Below are 23,079 nucleotides of genomic sequence, written 5' to 3'. Positions count from 1 at the left end.
ATGCAAATCACATTCATTCTCTCTCTGTCCTCAGCTCCACAGTGTAATGGACAATCTATGAGGGGTATTGATCGACACAGAGATGTCTCTATCTGCGCGCGTGCGCGCGTGCGCGCGTGTGTGTGTGTACATACAGGGGTTGATGAAAGGATAATGCTGATGATCAGAAAATCATTATTAGGAAATATCTTTGTATGTACAGTTCACTAGAGTGTGTGACAGTTATAATGTTACCCTGACTGTAACCTCCAATGGACTACAGTGCCCCTCTAATGTATGGGCTCCTCTTCATGTATGTGTGGGAAACCCTCAAAAGGAGGAAGAAGAGGAAAAGACAAACATTTGCTGAATCATCTTGAACAGAATGCTGTTCAATTCTCCTTCCTTCTCCTTTCTTCTACTCCACTCCACCCTTTTTACTCATATTTTCTCCCGTGTGTGTGCATGCGTGCGTGCGTGTGTGTGTACATTTACTGCTCATCGTGTGGACTTGCTACCTCAGCAGGAGCTGTTTCCTCATGCAGAACTAGAAAACCAGATTTGCAGGCAAACAAAACACACACACACACACACACACACACACACACACACACACACACACACACACACACACACACACATACAGACAGACAGACTGACTCCTTAATGCTGGTTTGGTTTGGTCTGTGTGTTTGTGTTTGTGTGTGAGTGTGTATAATGGTCTCACACTATTTACATTTTAGTCATTTAGCAGACGCTCTTATCCAGAGCGACTTACAGTTAGTGAGTGCATACATTTTCATACTGGCCCCCTGTGTTCTGGGCATGGGTATTAGACTGACTGGTGACTGGCTGAGCTCAGCTGATGGATTGAAATTCGGACGCTTTGGGCATGCGTTGGATTTATAGCCGCTTTCCTCGTAAATTACCCGTCAGCCATGGAACAACAGGAAGGTCTGGGAATGGGCTATGGGCTGGTGGGCTGGGAATGGGCTGGTGGGCTGGGAATGGGAACAATTCTCTGAACTCCCCCTAGGGTTTAACGCCTCCTGACTCAGACCTCCCTCACCCCACCCCCTCCTGACCATCAGCCTATAATAAGCATAAAAACTCTCCATAATAATCTACCAAACATACTTATACAGTAGTTATGGGTTTTATCAATAAGAAACATTATATCTTTAACATTTCATTTAGATATAGGATACAGGCTTTTTATATATTTATCACCCTTTTATCGTTGCAGATTATCTTTATATTTTATAATTAGCTGATACATTTATGAAAGAAAAGCAAAGCTCTCTGTGTGCATGGCTTTATCTGTCCATGACAAACAAAATTAGACAGGTTTAAACATATGTATAGAGAAAAATAACTTCTATAATAATTTCCATAATTGTCCCCACTTGCTTTTCAGGATATAAAGCTTTTCAGGGTATAAAGTTCCCTACCCATCCCACCCCCTCTCCTTCTCTGAGATGTGGTGGTATTTTACCTCCTGGTGAGGGTTGGAAATGGGGCAAGGAAGATTGATTTCACACCCACAGAACCACAGAACAGATAAGGAGGGAAGATCCATGGGCAGGCAGGACTGTATGGTCGGGGGCAAAATGTGTGCAGGCACAAGTCCGTCCATGCGTGTGTGTGTATGTGTGTAAACAAAGAAACAGTACAGAGAAATGCAGAGAGAAGCAGGAAGGTACAACCTGATTATAGCTGTAATACATGAAATGTGTTCTTCTTAATTATGATCTCTTTTGTAAAGTTTTTGCATATGGAGTGCAGACAAGCAGTAATTCATTGTTCAAAGTTTAAATTGTTGTAGCCAATTACGTAATTGAATTTACTTAAATGCTATTACCATATATATTTCAGAGCCCGAAAATAGACTGTCTATAATTTTGGTTATATGACAACCCAGCAAACCGGGGAAATTCCCAGAACATTAGCTAAGATTCCCATTAAGTTCTAGTTAGAGTTTTATCTAACATTAGGGTGATAACATCCCCCAAACATTCAAATCTACAATGTTGTGCACAACATCTGTAACAACCACCACAGCACATACCCCCAACAGTTCTCATTAGGTTTCCAGGTAATGTAATAACACAATGTATCAGTAATGTTTTTCCAGCCAACCCAAATTTGTTCTGTGAAAGGTCCCAGATCATTTGTCAGGTTGCGGCAAATGTTCTCATAACACAAAATCTGTCCAGTCATGCTGATGATTATACAATGTTTGCCTGATGTTGCAAGAACATTCACAGAACACATTTTGTCTGTTCTTTAAAGATTCCCAGAATGTTTCATTAGGTTGTGGGAGCAGTCTGGTGGGAACATTGTGGGGACATCACAAAAGGATATGTTGCCAAAACACAAAAACTGTCCAGTTGTGCCGATGATTATGCAATGTTTCTTTTAGGGTGCAGAAAACATTCACCTGATGTTACAAGAATGTTCCCAGAACACATTTTGTCTGTTCTTTAAATGTTTCATCAGCTCATGGGAACAGTCTCGTGGGAACATTGTGGAACATCAAAAATGATATGTTCCCAAAACACAAAAACTGTGTTTCATAACTTAATAAAAATTAGGTGTATGAAGAATTATAGTGCAGATATTTCTGTTAATTGTTTGAGCAAATTGGACTAGTCTGCTGAAATGCAATGAGGTGGAAAATGCCTGGGGTATTTTTAAATCATTGTTATTAGATTCTGTAGATAAGCAGGCTACAGTATTTTCTTTTAGAATTAAGCAAAGAACAGAACCATGGATAAACAATTACATTTTAAAGGCAATTTAAGAGTAGAAATTAACGCTTTCTGGAGTTCAGGAAATCCAGGGCAGATTATATATTTATAGATTATAAGAAATTAAGAAATGAGGTCAATCGGATGATACAGAAGGCCAAGAAAGATTATTTTAATGACAAAATAGTTGAAAATAGGAACAATCGGAGTAAATTATGGAAGTGTCTGAAGCTGTTAGGTTATAGTAACAGATTAAAGACCAAAGCTTGAAATCTTAGCTTGGACATTGGAGGAAAGGTTAGATCAGACAAGTCCATGGTTGCAGACAGTCTGAATAGCTATTTTACAACTATAGCTAATACATTAGTTAGCAAGTTACCTTGTCAATCGGGTTGCTATGGGTAGAGTCATGTCCAGCAGTTTTACTCACAGCAGGGGATTCAAGTAGATGCTTTTTCATTTGAAAGGGTGTCGGAGTCAACTGTGCTAAAGAAGCTGAAAGAACTTGACCATTCCAAAGCAACTGGCCTTGACAACATTCCTGCCCGATTTCTAAGGGATGCAGCGGTAATTATCACCCCCTGTGTAACTCACATTGTAAATCTGTCTATTGAACTAGGGTGTTTTCCCAGTGAACTAAAACAAGCAAGGGTCATTCCTTTATATACGAAAGGGAATAAGTTAGATCATGGAAACTATCGGCCTGTCTCAATCCTGTGTGTTTTATCGAAGGTCATGGAAAGGATTTTGTTCAAGCAGATTGACAGTTATATTTCCTTACATAACCTATTCTATGAGCTCCAATCTGGCTTTAGGAAATCCCATTCCACCAACACTTGCCTACTATATCTGACTGACCACATCAGGAAGGAAGTAGACGGAGGGACATTTTGTGGTATGGTTATGTTAGATCTCCAAAAGGCGTTCGATACAGTGGATCATGAGATTCTGTTAATCAAACTAAGAGCCATGGGCTTTAACAACTTAGCAGTAAAATGGGTTAGCTCTTACCTGCAATGAAGAAAACAGATGGTGGATGTGGATGGGACACTGTCTAAACCCAAAATCTTGAACTGCAGGGTACCCCAAGGGAGTGTGCTGGGTCCACTTTTCTTTCTATTGTATATAAATGATCTGAAATCTGCCTGTACATGTGACCTCTTCCTATATGCAGATGATTCTGCACTGTTGGTTTCCCACAAAGACAAAAGGTGGCTGAGAAAGCCCTCAGTGCTGAACTTCTGAATGTCAGTAAACCTTGGAAAAACAGAGTCCATCTTGTTCGGGTCCAAGGTGAAACTGAGGAAATCCCCTGATTTCAAGGTGGTAGTAGGTGACATTGTAATCGCAGCAAAATACTCTGTTAAATATCTTGGATGTGTGCTAGATAAACATCTGACAGGGGAGAGCATGGCACAAAATGTTATGTCCAAAGTGAACCATAAAATTAGGTTTCTGGCAAGAACCTCCAAATATCTGGATAAGTATGCAATGGGGACATTGGCAGGGGCTCTTGTTCAGTGCCACTTTGACTGTGCATGCTCTTCCTGGTACAATAGTGCCCCCAAGATAATACAAAATAAATTGCAGACATCTCAGAACAAATGAGTCAGGATTATTCTTAAACTTCCAGCATTTACTCATCTTGACAATTCCCACTTTAAAAGCCTTAGATGGCTCAAAGTGGAGGAGAGAGTCACTCAAATTAAATTGTGTCTTGTACATAAGATTGTCCACAGTATGGTCCCCAGGTACCTATGTAACTACTTTAACTTAGTAAGGGATAACCATAACTATTCCACTAGAAGGAGTTAAACTGACATTGTTCCTTTTAGATTAAAAAATGGTATGGGGAAATAAACTTTTTATACTCAGCTGCCATTCTTTGGAATAGTCTTCCGAAGAATTTTAAACTTATAACCGCCATAGGTAGTTTCAAGTTCTCAATTAAAGAAATGGCTAAATAGTAGCATGGCTCAAAAGTGAGTCGTAAGATTATAGTACGTGGCTGAGAAGGAAATACCCTGGATAGCATATGGTCTGCCTTTTGGTGCCTGATGTTTGTTATATTGCGATTGTCTTGTATATATTAGGTATTGATTGTTTTATATTTTAAGGGTATGTGAGACAAGGGAGATGTACCTGTCCATAGTTGTTTATTAGGAAAGGAAATTGTACTAATTATCTCATGTTATGAAATAAACAACAATTTTTGTCTCTCATTGTCTGTTGCCATTACAATTACCGCCTAACCTTGGTGCATTCCCCGTTCCCCCTTCCCTCTTCAAAAGGACCACAATGGAAATAAGCTGTTAAACTTTATTGTGTTATCCTTGATGATTTTCTTAAAATGTATGTGGAGGCGTCACCGGCTGGAGCGCCCTTATGTATGTATTTTACAAATTGTCAAATAAATTCAATCAATCAATCAATCAATTATTACAATTTTCTTTTATGTTGCAAAAAACATTCGCCTGATGTTGCATGAACATACCCAAAACACATTTTTATGTTCTAAAACTGTCCAGTTGTGCTGACATTCAGTTCATGTTTGTTTCAGGGTGCACAAAACATTTCTTTGCTGTTGCAATAATGTTGACAGAACAGCCTTCCTGAGTGATTTAAAGTTCCCTAGAACATTTAATTAATTAGGTTGTGGGAACAGTGTGGGTACATTTCAAGAGGTAGGTTCCCAAAAGACAAAATATGCTCAGTTGTGATGACATTAATAAAATGTTAGATTGCACAGGACATTCTCTTAATGTTGTAAGTGTCACACCTAGATCTGTTTCACCTGTCTTTGTGATTGTCTCCACCCCCCTCCAGGTGTCGCTCATCTTCCCCATTATCCCCAGTGTATTTATACCTGTGTTCTCTGTTTGTCTGTTGCCAGTTCGTTTTGTTTCGTCAAGCCGACCAGCGGGTTTCCTCTTGCTCCTGTCTTTCTCAAGTTCCTGTTTTCTAGTTTTGACCATTCTGCCTGCCCTGACCCTGAGCCTGCCTGCCGTTCTGTACCTTGTCAAACATCCCTGGATTATTGACCTCTGCCTGCCCTGACGCTGAGACTGCCTGCCGTTCTGTACCTTTTGGACTCTGACCTGGATTACTGACCTCTGCCTGCCCTTGACCTGTCCTTTGCCTGCCCCCTGTTTTTGTAATAAACTTTTGTTACTTCGACACTGTCTGCATCTGGGTCTTCTCCTGAAAGTGCTAGTAAGAATGTTGACAGAACACTTGGTCTAAGTTCTTTAAAGGTTCCCAGAACATCTGGGATGTTGCAATAATATTATTGTGATAATCAAATGAAATCAAAAATCTAATCAAAAATAAAATAAAATCATCGACTCAAATCAAATTGTATTTGTCACATGCTTCGTAAACAACAGGTGTAGACTAACAGTGAAATGCTTACTTACGGGCCCTTCCCAACAATGCAGAGATAATTAATTGATTAATAATAGAAAGATAATAACACAAGGAATAAATACACAATGAGTAACGATAACTTGGCTATATACACAGGGTACCAGGGTAGAGTCGATGTGCAGGTGTACAAGGTAATTGAGGTAGATATTTACATATGGGTAAAGTGCCTAGGCAACAGGATAGATAATAACCAGTAACAGCAGCGTATGTAATGAGTCAAAAGAGTTAGTGCAAAGGGGGTTCAATGCAGATAGTCTGACTAGCTATTTGGTTAACTATTTAGCAGTCTTATGGCTTGGGGGTAGAAGCTGTTCAGGGACCTGTTGGTTCCAGTACCGCTTGCTGTGTGGTAGCAAAGAGAACAGTCTATGACTTGGGTGGCTGGAGTCTTTGACCATTGTTACAGCCTTCCTCTGAAACCGCCTGGTATAGAGGTCCTGGATGGCAGAGCTCTTGACCCCAGCGATGTACTGAGCCGTACACACTACCCTCTGTAGCATCTTGCGGTCGGATGCCAAGCATTTGCTACACCAAGCGGTGATGCAGCCAGTCAAGATGCTCTCAATGGTGCAGCTGTAGAACTTTTTGAGGATCTGAGGGCCCATGCCAAATCTTTTCAGCCTCCTGAGGAAGAAGAGGCGTTAGCATACCTTCTTCACGACTGTGTTGGGTGTGTGTGGACCATGTTAATTCCTTAGTGATGTGGACACAGAGGAACTTGAAGCTCTCGACCCACTCCAATACAGCCCCATCGATGTGGATGGGGGAGTGCTCGGCCCTCCATTTCCTGTAGTCCACGATCACCTCCCTTGTCTTGCTGACGTTGAGTAAAAGGTTGTTGTCCTGGTACCACACTGCCATGTCACTGACCTCCTCCCTATAGGCTGTATTATCATCATTGGTGATCAGGCCTACCACCTTTGTGTCATCGGCAAACTTAATGATGGCGTTGGAGTCATGGGTGGCCGTGCAGTCGTGGGTGAACAGGGAGTACAGGATGGGCCCCCGTGTTGAGGGTCAGCATGGCAGATGTGTTGTTGCCTACTCTCACCACCTGGGGGCGAACCGTCAGGAAGTCCAGGATCCATTTGCAGAGGTAGGTGTTCAGTCCCAGGGTCCTGTGCTTAGTGATGAGCTTGGAGGGCACTATGGTGTTGAATGCTGAGCTGCAGTCAATGAACATTCTCACATAGGTTGTCCTCTTACCCATGTGGGAGAGGGTAGCGTGGAGTGCAATAGAGATTGATTCATCTGTGGGTCAGTTGGGGCAGTATGCGAATGGGAGTGGGTGCAGGGTGTCTGGGATGCTGGTGTTGATGTGAGCCATGACCAACCTTTCAAAGCATTTCATGGCTACATGTGAGAGCTATGGTGCGATAGTCATTTAGACAGGTCACTTTGGTGTTCATGGGCACAGGGACTATGGTGGTCTGCTTGAAACATGTAGGTTTTAGAGACAGGAACAGAGAGAGGTTGAAAATGTCAGTGAAGGCACTTGCCAGCTGATCAGCGCATGCTCTGACTACGCGTCCTGGTAATCCATCTGGCCCCACAGCGTTGTGAATGTTAACCTGTTTAAAGGTCTTACTCACATTGGGTATGGAGACCGAGAGCACAAAGCCATCTGGAACAGCTGGTGTTCTCATGCATTTTCAGGGTTGCTTGCCTCGAAGCGAGCATAAAAGGCATTTAGCTTGTCTGGCAGGCTCGCATCACTGGGCAGCTCGCTGCTGGCTTCCCCTTTGTAATCCGTGATAGTTTGCAAGCCCTGCCACATCACAAGAGCACCAGAGCAGGATTTGATCTCAATCCTGTATTGACACTTTGCCTGTTTGACGTCTTGTTGGAGGTCATAGCGGGATTTCTTATCAGTGTCCAGATTAGTGTCCTGCTCCTTGAAGCGGCAGCTCTAGCCTTTAGCTCACTGTGGATGTTGCCTGTAATCCATGGCGTCTGGTTGGGATATGTGCGTACGGTCACCGTGGGGACCACGTTGTTGATGCATCTATTATTAATAATAATAATAATACATGGGACTTATACACTGAGTGTACAAAACATTAGGAACTCCTGCTCTTTCCATGACATAGACTGACCAGTTGAATCCAGGTGAAAGCTATGATCCCTTATTGATGTCACTTGTTAAATCCACTTCAATCAGTGTAAATGAAGGGGAGGAGAAAGGTTAACCTCTACGGGATCGGTGTCCCGTATTCGGGACGGTTGAGCTAACGTGCGCTATTGTGATTAGCATGACTGTTGTAAGTAACAGCAAACTTTCCAGGACATAGACATGTCTTATATGGGCAGAAAGCTTACATTCTTGTTAATCTAACTGCGCTGTCCAATTTACAGTAGATATTAAAGTGAAAAAACACCATGCTATTGTTTGAGGAGAGTGCACAACAACAACAAAAAATTCACGGCAACTGGTTTGATACATTCAGTAATCTTGCTCTAATTTTATAAAATCCATATTTATATTCAAATGTAGGAACTGGGTTCTACAGTTTGAACCCCTGCTGTCTCTGGCTCCACACCCACCCCGCCTGGCCATCTAGATGTGTGAAAGTTAGTGTATAAGCTAATGAGCCATCATCTATGACATTCCTGGGAGTGTGTAAACTTACATTTTGTATTACCATATCATTTTTGTATGTTCTCTATAGTTATGTAGTTGAAAATGTATCAATTGACCAATTCGGCACATTTGGGCAGACTTGATACAAAATAGTGGAGTATTGCAATCCTTCACTGGATCATTCTGAAATGTTGCACACACCCTGCTACCATCTAGTGGCTAAAATCTAAATTGCGCCTAAACTGCAATTTTATATTGTGGCCTTTCTCTTGCATTTCAAAGATGATGGAACCCCCAAAAAAATTGTATTATCTTTTACCAGATCTAAATTGTTATATTCTCCTACATTAATTTCACAATTCCACAAACTTCAAAGTGTTTCCTTTCAAATGCTATCAAGAATATGCATATCCTTGCTTCAGGTCCTGAGCTACAGGTAGTTAGATTTGGGTATGTCATTTTAGGTGAAAATTGAAAAAAAGGGTCCGATCCTTAAAGACGGATTTGTATGCCTTGAGACAATTGAGACATGGATTGTGTATGGGTGCCATTCAGAGGGTGAATAGGCAAGACAAAATATTTAAGTGCCTTTGAACAGGGTATGGTAGTAGGTGCCAGGCGAACCGATTTGAGTGTGTCTAGAAATACAACGCTGCTGGGTTTTTCATGCTCAACAGTTTCCTGTGTGTATCAAGAATGGTCCACCACCCAAAAGACATCCAGCCAACGTGACACAACTGTGGGAAGCATTGAAGTCAACATGGGCCAGCATCCCTTTGGAATGCTTTCAACACCTTGTAAAGTCCATGCCCTGACAAATTGAGGCCGTTCTTGGGGCAAAAGGGGGTGCAATTCAATATTAGGAAGGTGTTCCTAATGTTTAGTACGCTTTTGTACACTCAGTGTTTAGCACTTTTCAAGGACCCAAAGTTAAGGGTAGGCCTTGTCAAAGAGATGGGGCTTTAGGAGGGACTGAAAGATGGTGATGGTCTCTGAGTCACGGATGGCTGGAGGGAGTTCCAGATGTTAGGAGCAACCCTGGAGAAGGCCCTGCCGCCAAAGCTCTGGAGCTTCGACCTGGGGATGACAATGTGGGCTGCTGTGGTGGAATGGAGTGCAAGTGTGGTTTGGTAGGTGGGAAGGTCTGAGAGGTAGGGGGGGACAAGGTGGTGAAGGGCTTTGTAGGGCAGAAGGAGGATTTGTGAGACAGGAAGCCAGTGGAGTTCACGGAATACAGGGGTGATGTGCTGCCAGGACTTAGTGTGGGTGAGTTGGACTGCAGAGTTTTGAACTATTTGGAGCTTATGGAGGGAGCTTGAGTTGATGCCAGAGAGTAGTGAGTTGCATTAGTTGTCACACCCTGATCTGTTTCACCTGTCTTGTCCCCCCCCCCCTCCAGGTGTCGCACATTTTCCCCATTATCCCCTGTGCATTTATACCTGTGTTTTCTGTTTGTCTGTTGCCAGTTTGTCTTGTCTCGTCAAGCCTACCAGCATTTTTCCCATACTCCTGTTTCTCGTTAGTTCCTGTTTTCTAGTTCTCCCGGTTTTGACCATTCTGCCTGCCCTGACCCTGACCCTGTCCCTGAGCCTGTCTACCGTTCTTTACCTCTTGACACTGCCCTGGATTACTGACCTCTGCCTGACCTGACCCTGAGCCTGCCTTCAATTCTGTACCTTACGGATTCTGCCCTGGATTACTGACTTCTGCCTGACCCGACCCTAAGCCTGCCTTCCGTTCTGTACCTTACGGACTCTACCCTGGATTACTGACCTCTGCCTGCCCTTGACCTGTTGTTTGCCTGCCTCCTGTTTTGTAAATAAACATTTGTTATGCATCTGGGTCTTATCCTGAGGTCTGATAGTACAAACTTGCCATGACTGACCAGCTCCAGAACACCATCTCCTCCCAGGGAGCCACCATTGGGAGACACGAGGAGTTACATCGAGGTCTTATGGAAGGATTCCAGACCTTTGCAGAACCCAATGACCGTGCTTTGAATACATTGCTGGAGCAATTCTGGGGATTATCTGTGAGGCAGCCAGCCATGACAGTCTCTCCCAATGTTCCCTCATTTTCGAATTGCAGCCCTCGTCCTTTCCCTCTGACCGCTCGAAGATAGCATATCTCATAACGCTAATGTCCGGGAGGGCTCTCACCTGGGCTACGGCGGTGTGGGAACAATAATCAGCCATGTGTTTCAGCCTGGAGGAGTTCGTGGCTGAGGTATAAAAGGTTTTCGATTCTCCGTTGTCCGGGAGAGAGGCTGCCCGGAAGTTACTACAGCTTCGCCAAGACTCCCGCAGTGTGGCAGACTGTGTGGTTGATTTCCGCACGTTGCTGCAGAGAGTGCCTGGAACCCGGAATCCCTGTTCGACCCATTCCTTCAAGGATTATCAGAGGAGTGTTCCAGGCCCTGGTTAATGACGTTCTCCGCGACATGTTGAACCAGTTCGTGTTCGTCCACCTCGACGACATCCTCGTCTTTTCCCGTTCGGCTCAAGAACACCTTCTCCACGTCCGACATGTCCTCCAGCGTCTCCTGCAGAACCAGCTTTTTGTCAAAGCTGAAAAATGCGAATTCCATCGCTCCACCCTCTCCTTCTTTGGATACATCATCACTGCAGGGAATGTGCAGATGGATCCCGGAAAGGTGAGAGCGGTGGTGGATTGGCCCCAACCCACATCCAGAGTGCAGCTGCAACGCTTCTTAGGATTTGCCCATTTCTATTTCCGTTTTATCCAGGGTTACAGCACCCTGGCTTCCCCCCTGTCAGCACTCACCTCTCCCAATGTCCCGTTCATGTGGTCCCCAGCTGCTGACCGGGTGTTTCTGGACCTTAAGCACCGCTTCACCACAGCTCCCATATTGATCCATCTTGACCTGTCCCTTCAGTTCGTGGTGGAGGTAGATGCTTCGGATATCGGAGTGGGGGCCGTCCTGTCCCAGCATTCTGGACCTTAAGCTGCATCCATGCGCCTTCTTCTCCCATCGTCTTAACGCCAAGGAGATTATGTGGGGAATTGGGAACTACTCACGGGGGGGGAGCCCGGCTAACCGGATGTTTGTTCCAGAAGCTGCCTGCTCCCCAGTCCTGGAGTGGGCTCATTCCTCCAGGCTTGCCTGGCTCCCATTGGACCCTGGCCTTTGTGCGACAATGCTTTTGGTGGCCCACCATGGTCCCTGACGTCTCCACATTCGTCGTCGCCTGCACTGTCTGTGCTCAGAACAAGACTCCTCGGCAAGCTCTGGCTGGCCTCCTTCAACCTCTTTCTGTCCCTCACTGTCCCTGGTCACATACAGTGAGGGAAAAAAGAATTTGATCCCCTGCTGATTTTGTATGTTTGCCCACTGACAAAGAAATTATCAGTCTATAATTTTAATGGTAGGTTTATTTAAACAGTGAGAGACAGAATAACAACAACAAAATCCAGAAAAACGCATATCAAAACTTTTATAAATTGATTTGCATTTTAATGAGGGAAATAAGTATTTGACCCCCTCTCAATCAGAAAGATTTCTGGCTCCCAGGTGTCTTTTATACAGGTAACGAGCTGAGATTAGGAGCACACTCTTAAAGGGACTGCTCCTAATCTCAGCTTGTTACCTGTATAAAAGACACCTGTCCACAGACGCAATCAATCAATCAGATTCCAAACTCTCCACCATGGCCAAGACCAAAGAGCTCTCCAAGGATGTCAGGGACAAGATTGTAGACCTACACAAGGCTGGAATGGGCTATATGACCATCGCCAAGCAGCTTGGTGAGAAGGTGACAACAGTTGGTGCGATTATTCGCAAATGGAAGAAACACAAAATAACTGTCAATCTCCCTCGGCCTGGGGCTCCATGCAAGATCTCACCTCGTGGAGTTGCAATGATCATGAGAACGGTGAGGAATCAGGCCAGAACTACACAGGAGGATCTTGTCAATGATTTCAAGGCAGATGGGACCATAGTTACCAAGAAAACAATTGGTAACACACTACGCCGTGAAGGACTGAAATCCTGCAGCGCCCGCAAGGTCCCACTGCTCAAGAAAGTACAGTGCGGGAAAAAAGTATTTAGTCAGCCACCAATTGTGCAAGTTCTCCCACTTAAAAAGAGAGAGGCCTGTACTTTTCATCATAGGTACACGTCAACTATGACAGACAAAATGTGAAAATAAAATCCAGAAAATCACATTGTAGGATTTTTAATGAATTTATTTGCACATTGTGGTGGAAAATAAGTATTTGGTCAATAACAAAAGTTTCTCAATACTTTGTTATATACCCTTTGTTGGCAATGACACAGGTCAAACGTTTTCTGTAAGTCTTCACAAGGTTTTCACACACTGTTGCTGGTATTTTGGCCCATTCCTCCATGCAGATCTCCTCTAGAGCAGTGATGTTTTGGGGCTGTCGCTGGGCAACACGGACTTTCAACTCCCTCCAAAGATTTTCTATGGGGTTGAGATCTGGAGACTGGCTAGGCCACTCCAGGACCTTGCAATGCTTCTTACGAAGCCACTCCTTCGTTGCCCGGGCGGTGTGTTTGGGATCATTGTCATGCTGAAAGACTCAGCCACGTTTCATCTCAATGCCCTTGCTGATGGAGGAGGTTTTCACTCAAAATCTCACGATACATGGCCCCATTCATTCTTTCCTTTACACGGATCAGTCGTCCTGGTCCCTTTGCAGAAAAACAGCCCCAAAGCATGATGTTTCCACCCCCATGCTTCACAGTAGGTATGGTGTTCTTTGGATGCAACTCAGCATTCTTTGTCCTCCAAACACGACGAGTTGAGTTTTTACCAAAAAGTTCTATTTTGGTTTCATCTGACCATATGACATTCTCCCAATCCTCTTCTGGATCATCCAAATGCACTCTAGCAAACTTCAGACGGGCCTGGACATGTACTGGCTTAAGCAGGGGGACACGTCTGGCACTGCAGGATTTGAGTCCCTGGCTCACCGTTCTTGTGATCATTTTGACCCCACGGGGTGAGATCTTGCGTGGAGCCCCAGATCGAGGGAGATTATCAGTGGTCTTGTATGTCTTCCATTTCCTAATAATTGCTCCCACAGTTGATTTCTTCAAACCAAGCTGCTTACCTATTGCAGATTCAGTCTTCCCAGCCTGGTGCAGGTCTACAATTTTGTTTCTGGTGTCCTTTGACAGCTCTTTGGTCTTGGCCATAGTGGAGTTTGGAGTGTGACTGTTTGAGGTTGTGGACAGGTGTCTTTTATACTGATAACATGTTCAAACAGGTGCCATTAATACAGGTAACGAGTGGAGGACAGAGGAGCCTCTTAAAGAAGAAGTTACAGGTCTTTGAGAGCCAGAAATCTTGCTTGTTTGTAGGTGACCAAATACTTATTTTCCACCATAATTTGCAAATAAATTCATTAAAAATCCTACAATGTGATTTTCTGGATTTTTTTCCCTCAATTTGTCTGTCATAGTTGATGTGTACCTATGATGAAAATTACAGGCCTCTCTCATCTTTTTAAGTGGGAGAACTTGCACAATTGGTGGCTGACTAAATACTTTTTTTCCCCACTGTAGGTATTTCAATACCTATTTTGTCATTTGTATTTCACTGGCCTGAACTACAATTAACGTAGCCTTTTTTGTAACAGTTTAATTAGAATACATGTATTTTGCATTTTCTAATAAAAATAGCCCGCTTAACTACAACATTATGAGTAACAGTAACATAATCTTTGTACTTGCTATGACTGTAGTATATTCTTGTGTACCATAGTCTAATACACTGACAGTAAGTCGCTCTGGATAAATGACCAAAATGTAAATGTCAAAATGAAACCTTGCAAAGCACACTTTGGATATTATTCTAATGACCTCCGCCCCCAAACAAGGCCACATTTGATCAAAATACAAATAGTTTGAGGTTGGAGCTCATTAGAATAAGACCCAGCAGTGGTGCTTTGCAAAAGCTTTACAATTTGGTATTTTGGCAGGCACTCTTGTCCAGAGCGACTTACAGTCAGTGCATTCATCTAAGGTTGATAGAAAACCTCATATCACAGTCATGGCAAGTAAAACGTTTCTATAACTGTTACTGAGAATGTTGTTGTAGTTAAGGATACATTAGACTTCAAACGTCTGTCATAGTTGACGTGTACCTATGATGAAAATTACAGGCCTCTCTCATCTTTTTAAGTGGGAGAACTTGCACAATTGGTGGCTGACTAAATACTTTTTTTCCCCACTGTACATGCCCGTCTGAAGTTTGCCAACGATCATCTGAATGATTCAGAGGAGAACTGGGTGAAAGTGTTGTGGTCAGATGAGACCAAAATCGAGCTCTTTGGCATCAACTCAACTCACTGTGTTTGGAGGAGGAGGAATGCTGCCTATGACCCCAAGAACACCATCCCCACCGTCAAACATTGAGGTGGAAACATTATGCTTTGGGGGTGTTTGTCTGCTAAGGGGACAGGACAACTTCACAGCATCAAAGGGACGATGGACGGGGCCATGTACCGTCAAATCTTGGGTGAGAACCTCCTTCCCTCAGCCAGGGCATTGAAAATGGGTCGTGGATGGGTGTTCCAGCATGACAATGACCCAAAACACACGGCCAAGGCAACAAAGGAGTGGCTCAAGAAGAAGCACATTAAGGTCCTGGAGTGGCCTAGCCAGTCTCCAGACCTTAATCCCATAGAAAATCTGTGGAGGGAGCTGAAGGTTCGAGTTGCCAAATGTCAGCCTCGAAACCTTAATGACTTGGAGAAGATCTGCAAAGAGGAGTGGGACAAAATCCCTCCTGAGATGTGTGCAAACCTGGTGGCCAACTACAAGAAACGTCTGACCTCTGTGATTGCCAACAAGGGTTTTGCCACCAAGTACTAAGTCATGTTTTGCAGAGGGGTCAAATACTTCTTTCCCTCATTAAAATGCAAATCAATTTATAACATTTTTGACATGCGTTTTTCTGGATTTTTTTGTTGTTATTCTGTCTCTCACTTTTCAAATAAACCTACCATTAAAATTATAGACTGATCATTTCTTAGTCAGTGGGCAAACGTACAAAATCAGCAGGGGATCAAATACTTTTTTCCCTCACTGTATATCCCTGGACTTCGTCACTGGTCTCCCTCCATCTGATGGCAACACCACTATCCTCACGTTGGTGCACAGGTTTTCCAAAGCCGCCCATTTCATTCCCTTCCCCAAGCTACCTTCTGCCAAGGAGATGGCCCAGCTCATGGTGCAGCACGTCTTCCGGATCCATAGACTTATGGTGGACATGGTCTCTGACCGTGGTCCTCAGTTCTCGTCCCGGTTCTGGAATGCGTTCTGCACACTCATTGGGTCATCCCCCAGCCTGTCCTCCGGGTTTCATCCTCAATCCAACAGCCAGTCGGAGCGTGCCAATCAGGACCTGGAGACAACTTTTCAGTGCCTCATCTCAGCCAACCCCCACTACCTGGAGCCAGCAACTCATGTGGGTGGAGTACGCCATGAACACCCTTCCCTGCTCGGCCACTGGGCTTTCCCCATTCGAGTGCTCCATGGGCAACAGCCCCTGCTCTTCCCGGAGCAAGAGGAAAAGGTCAACATACCCTCACCCCAGATGTTCGTCCGCCGCTCTGGGCGTACCTGGACGAGAGCTCGGTCCGCTCTTCTCAAGACCACCTCCAGGTATCGTTGACAGGCGGACAGCCACCGGACCCCGGCTCCCCGCTATAGTCTTGGGCAGAGGTTATGGCTGTCCACTCGGGATCTGCCCCTCAGGGTAGAGTCCCGCAAACTTTCCCCCCATTTTATCGGCCCTTTTCCCATCTCAAAGATCCTTAACACCTCTGCTGTTTGTCTTCTGTTGCCCCGAACCCTCCATATACATCCCACGTTTCATTTATCAAGGATTAAACCTCTGTCTCACTGCCCTCTGTCTCCTCTTTTCCAGGCACACCCCTCATCCTGTCTCATAAACAGCCATCCGGCAAACATGGTGAGGTTTCTACTGAGTGTTCGACCTCGGGACAGGGGATTCCAGTACCTGGTTGACTGGGAGGGTTATGGTCCACAGGAGAGGTGATGGGTCCCCGCTAGGAACATCCTAGGCCCAGCCCTCAATGCTGAATTCCACCGCCGGCACTCCAATCAACCAGGTATGTGCCCGGGTAGGCCGCCAGGTGGCATCCCTAGAGGGGGGATACTGTCACAACCCTGATCTGTTTCACCTGTCTTGTGCTTGTCTCCACCCCCCTCCAGGTGTCGCCCATTTTCCTCATTATCCCCTGTGCATTTATACCTGTGTTTTCTGTTTGTCTGTTGCCAGTTCGTCTTGTCCCGTCAACCCTACCAGCGTTTTTCCCGTACTCCTGTTTCTCGTTAGTTCCTGTTTTCTAGTTCCCCATTCTGCCTGCCCTGACCCTGACCCTGAACCTGAGCCTGCCTGCCGTTCTGTACCTCTTGACACTGCCCTGGATTACTGACCTCTGCCTGCCATTGACCTGTCATTTGCCGGCCCCCTGTTTTGTAAATAAACTTTTGTTATTTCGAACTGAACTTTTGTTATTTTGAATCTGAGTCTTATCCTGAGGTGTGATAGTAGTCAAGACGGGAGGAGATTAATGCATGTATGAGGGTTTCAGCGGCAGGACCGGAGAGTGAGGACCTCACTTAGGCAATGTTGCGGATGTGGAAGAATGTGGATGTCTTATGTGGTGGTCAAAGGAGAGGGTGGAGTCCAGGATGACACCAAGGTTGAGTGCGTGGAGGTAGGGAGAGACAGTGGTGTCGTCAATGGTGAGGGTGAGGTTGCCAGCTTTGGTGAGGGTGGATTTGGTGCCTATGAGGAGGAGTTCTGTTTTATCACTGTTGAGCTTGAGGAAGTTGTGTTGCATCCATGTTTTTATTGCAGAGAGGCAGGATTCAGTGTTGAAGAAGGATTTGGTGCTGAAGAAGATCTGGGTGTCATCGGCGTAGCAGTGGAAGTCAAGGTTGAAGTGACGTAGGATCTGACCAAGGCGGAGGATGTAGGTGAGACTGAGGGACACCCTGTATAACTGCAGCTGAGTCTGAGGTGTGGCCATTGAGGGAGATGTAGTGGGTCCGGTTTGTGAGGGATGATTGTACATTTACATTTCATTTTACATTTTAGTCATTTAGCAGACGCTCTTATCCAGAGCAACTTACAGTTAGTGAGTGCATACATTTTTTTATACTGGCCCACCGTGGGAATCGAACCCACAACCCTGGCGTTGCAAGCGCCATGCTCTACCAACTGAGTTCAACGAGGCCCCACATCAGACATTGTGTGAGCATGCCACGTATCTTAACCAGACTACAGTACAAAACATACATGTCCTTCCTGAGACTACTTAGTTTACACAGGCTGCCCAATTCTGATCTTTTGCCCAGTTATTTGCAAAAGACCTGATCTGATTGGTCAAAAGACCAATTAGTGGAAAAATATCAGAATTAGGCTGCCTGTGTAAACACAGCATTAGCAGTGTTTCCCCTATATTCATTTAGTGACCGCCACTCCAAAAAAAGGAGGAGAATGTAAACTCCTCCAAACGTCATCATGGTGGTATTGGGCTGGTATGGCCCATTGATTAGAGTGTTTGAGTCACTCCGATAGCATAAGAACATGGCATAAGCCATGGCAAAATCTGTAGCATTGCAGGAAATTAGCTTTAAAAACGGCTACATTTTGTCTGCAAATGAGAGGAGGGCCTCTAAAATGTGTGGACGGAGATTTTTCTTCTTCACTTTAGGGAAAATGTAAGAGCTTGAACCCCCCCACACTCCACACTGCCATTTCCCACCTGGACAAAAGGAACACCTACGTGAGAATGCTATTCATCGACTACAGCTCAGCATTCAACACCATAGTGCCCTCAAAGCTCATCACTAAACTAAGGACCCTGGCACTAAACGCCTCCCTCTGCAACTGGATCCTGGACTTCCTGACGGGCCGCCCCCAGATGGTAAGGGTAGGTAACATCACATCTGCCACACTGATCCTCAACACGGGGGCCCCTCAGGGGTGCGTGCTCAGTCCCCTCCTGTACTCCCTGTTCACCCATAACTGCGTGGCCAAGCACGACTCCAACACCATCATTAAGTTGTGTGGTGCCAGGATAACAACCTCTCCCTCAACATGATCAAGACAAAGGAGATGATCGTGGATTACAGGAAAAGGAGGACCGAGCACGCCCCCATTCTCACGGGGCTGTAGTGGAGCAGGTTGAGAGCTTCAAGTTCCTTGGTGTCCACATCACCAACGAACTATCATGGTCCAAACAAACCAAGACAGTCGTGAAGAGGGCACGACAACGCCTATTCCCCCTCAGGAGACTGAAAAGATTTGGCATGGGTCCTCAGATCCTCAAAATGTTATACAGATGCACCATCGAGAGCATCCTGACTGGTTGCATCACCGCCTGGTATGGCAACTGCTCAGCATCTGACCGTAAGGCGCTACAGAGGGTGGTGCGTACGGCCCAGTACATCACTGGGGCCAAGTTTCCTGCCATCCAGGACCTATATACTAGGCGGTATCAGAGGAAGGCCCTACAAATTGCCAAAGACTCCAGCCACCCAGGTAATAATAATATGCCATTTAGCAGACGCATTTATCCAAAGCGACTTACAGTCATGCGTGCATAATTTTTTTTGTGTATGGGTGGTCCCGGGGATCGAACCCACTACCTTGGCGTTACAAGCACCGTGCTCTACCAGCTGAGCTACAGAGGACCACAGGTCATAGAGTGTTCTCTCTGCTACCGCAGGGCAAGCGATACCGGAGCGCCAAGTCTAGGTCCAAAAGGCTTCTTAACAGCTTCTACCCCCAAGCCATAAGACTCTTGAACAGCTAATCAAATGGCTACCTAGACTATTTGCATTGACCACCCCCAATTTTACGCTGCTGCTACTCTCTGTTATTATCTATGCATAGTCACTTTAATAACTCTACCTACATATACATATTACCTCAATTATCTCAACAAACCTGTGCACCAGCACATTGACTCTGTACCGGTACCCCCTGTATCTAGCCTCGCTACTGTTATTTTATTGTTGCTCTTTAATTATGTAGACCCATGAACCACTTCGGACCCTCATGATGAGTTCTGATTTTTGTTGCCCCCACCCCCATTTAGTGAGACTTTGTCTCAATTTTGGTCCAAAAAACCCCCCCACTGCATTCAGGAAAAATCCTTTTACCTCCACACAAAATTAATAAACGCTTGGTTCTGGAAATTACCGGACACAGTTTTCATGTATTATTCTACAGTGCTACTAGAAATTATATGTTTATACATTTATGTACATACATGTCATCATGTTATTTTCAGACATGTTTATTCCTTCTGCCCAGTTGTCAAGAAGGGCTGTCATTTTGTGGTGGTCAAGGTTAAGGAAGGGAAGTCCTTTGCTTGAATGCTTTTTAAATAAAAAGTAAAGTGCAAAATAAAAGGCTTTAGTTGTTGTTGTTGTTTGTAGCCAGGAGAGTGCGGTGCCCTCAACACCCAGACCCTCAAGCCTGTTGAGGAGGATCTGATGGCTCACTGTGTCAAAAGCAGCACTCAGGTCAAGGAGAATCAGGATGTTGAGGTTATCAGCATCAGCAGAGGTGAGGAGGTCATTGACAACTTTGAAAAGTGCATTTTCAGTACTGTGGAGGAGGCCAAAACCAGACTGGAGGGGCTCAAACAGGTTGTTGGTTAGCAGGTGGGTTTGTAATTGGGAGGCAACAGTACGTTCCAGAGTCTTGGCAAGGAAGGGGAGGTTGGAAATAGAGCAGAAGTTATTGAGGGTGGTGGTGTCCAGTCCTGGCGTTTTTAAGATGGGGGTTACTGCAGCTGTTTTGTAGTTGGAGGGGACAGTTCCGTGGGTGAGGGAGATGTTGACGATGTGTGTGATCTATGGACAGAGAGCAGGTAGGCAGGCTTTGATGAGAACAGTGGGGAGAGGATCCAGGGAGAAAGTTGTAGTCTTGGAGAGTCAATGGGGGCGAATTCGGAGAGCCAGGTTTTAGGGGTGACGGTTGGGAGGTTGACAGGTGGAGGGGAGGCTTAGAGAGATTGATCAGTCAGTGATGAGTTTATTTAGGTGATTTTGTCCTTGAAAAACTGGAAGGAGTTGCAGAGTTCAGTGGAGGAAGTAGAAAAGGTATCATAATGGAGCTGTAGTAGTTTGCTGACAGTGGAAAACAGAGTCCAGGAATTCATATTGGGAAAGGGGAATACCTAGTCAGTTGTACAACTGAATGCATTCAACTGAAATTTGTCTTCCACATTTAACCCAACCACTCTGAATCAGAGAGGTGCAGGGGGCTGCCTTAACTGACATCCACACCCAGCAAGCAGTTGTTGTTTGCGATTAACTGCCTTGCTCAGGGTCAGAATGACATATTTTTACCTTGTCGGCTTGGGGATTCGATCCAGCAACCTTTAGATTACTGGCCCAATGCTCCTACCCTGAGCTGTTGGAGAAGTATGTGGACCTGGCAGCACTGAGGGCATCGCTGTAGGTGAAGAGGTGGAGTTTGCAGGCCTCGGCGTGGACAGGAAGCCCAGACTTCCTGCTCAGGCGCTACAGGCGGCGGCCAGCTTGCTACAGGGTGCAGAGCTCAGGAGTAAACCGGGGGAGGGGGAGGTGGAGGAGAAGAAGACAGGTTTAGTTTGGAGGGGGCAGAGAGTTGAGGGAGACAGATAGAGCAGTATTGTACTAGAGGAAAAACTAAAAGAACTGGAGGAACATATTACAGGGAACATATTCAAGAAAGATCAAGTGTAATATATTATACAACTAAACCAAACTGGATGGAATATGGGGAGAAATTGTATCTGCAACATAGAAATGCTACCAATAATAATTTACTGAAACTTGTTACAAATGACCTAGTCACCCATGATTTACCAAACAATATTTTGAAAGAGGAAGCAAAGTACTTTAAGCATGTGTTTTCGTTTCAGTTTCCTCCATCTCCACTAACCAAAGTTAATTGTAAGGATTTATTTTCTATTAATAATGTAAAATTAACAGCTGTACAGAAAGACTAATGTGAAGGCAAAATTACAGAGGAGGAACTTCTTGATGCAATTAAAGCATTTAAGTCCAGGAAAACTCCAGGGCTGGATGGCATACCAGTTGACGTATATCATACCTTTTTTTATGTACTCAGAGGACCGTTATTAGCATGTTTTAACCACACCTATAAAAAAGGTAGATTATCAGACACTCAACAAGAAGGTCTGATTTCACTATTACTGAAACAGGATCCAGGTGGTAAATATAAAGATCCATTCCATTTATAAATCTGGAGGCCCCTTACAATTCAGTGTTGTGACGCAAAAAGTCTAGAAAAAATGCATAGCACATAGAATTAAATAATACATTACATGTGTTCTACGAACGTTCTTGAAGCATTCTATAATCATCAGCATGACTGGACAGTTTTTGTGTTATGAGAACATTTGCTGTGACCTAACAAATGTTCTGGGAAATTTTACAGAACCAATTATGGTTTGCTGGGAGGAATCAAGATCCATTTACTTTCTAGAGGGAACAAGAAAAAGAGAGAGCAAACAGCTAGACCTAGACAGTAATTATGAGAGAGAGCGAGAGGTGGAGATGGAAGGAGAGAGGGGAAGGGACAGAAAGGGAGGGAGGGAGGGGGCAATAGAAGGGGAGAGAACGGAGGGAGATAGATACAGTAAAAGGAGATGGAAAGGAGAGAAAAGGGGGAGAGATATGTAGAGAGAGAATGGTAGAAATGGATGAAAGGAAAGAGAGAGAGACAGAATTTGAGGGAGAGAACTAAAGATAGAAAGATAGAGAGACAGAGGTAGAGAGGGAGGTAAAGACGGAGAGATACAGATAGAAAGATGGGGAAACAGAGGCAAAAAGGTAGAGCTAGACAGAGGTAGATAGAGGTATACGTTCAGCGAGAGAGTGGCAGGGCAGGGTCAGGTTGTTTATGATGATCTTGTCACTTCCTGTCTCTTTGGGACAACCAGGAGATGGAGTGTTGAGGAGTGGCTGGGGAGACGGGCTGGTGTGTGTGTGTTTGTGTGCGTGTGTGCGTGTGTGTGTCTGTGCACATGCTTGCGTGTGTCTACACTACAGCGGAGCCATAGAAGGGACGGGTCCATCAGTCACATGCTATTACTCACTCTCTGCATTACAATTAGTGCAAATGGGACATTACAGGGAAATTATCATCAATATGATATTAACAGACGCTCCCTAAAGCAATCACAGGAAAAGTGCTTATTCCTCTGTCTCTATGGATAATGAGAGAAGAAGTTGAAGAGTCGGGTAGGGGTAGGGGTGGGGGGGGGGAATAAACAAGGACGTTTCAGAGGGTTGGG

The sequence above is a fragment of the Coregonus clupeaformis genome, chromosome 26 (assembly GCF_020615455.1).
Source record: "Coregonus clupeaformis isolate EN_2021a chromosome 26, ASM2061545v1, whole genome shotgun sequence".
Lineage (NCBI taxonomy): Eukaryota > Metazoa > Chordata > Actinopteri > Salmoniformes > Salmonidae > Coregonus > Coregonus clupeaformis.
Note: the sequence above shows the minus strand (reverse complement) of the source record.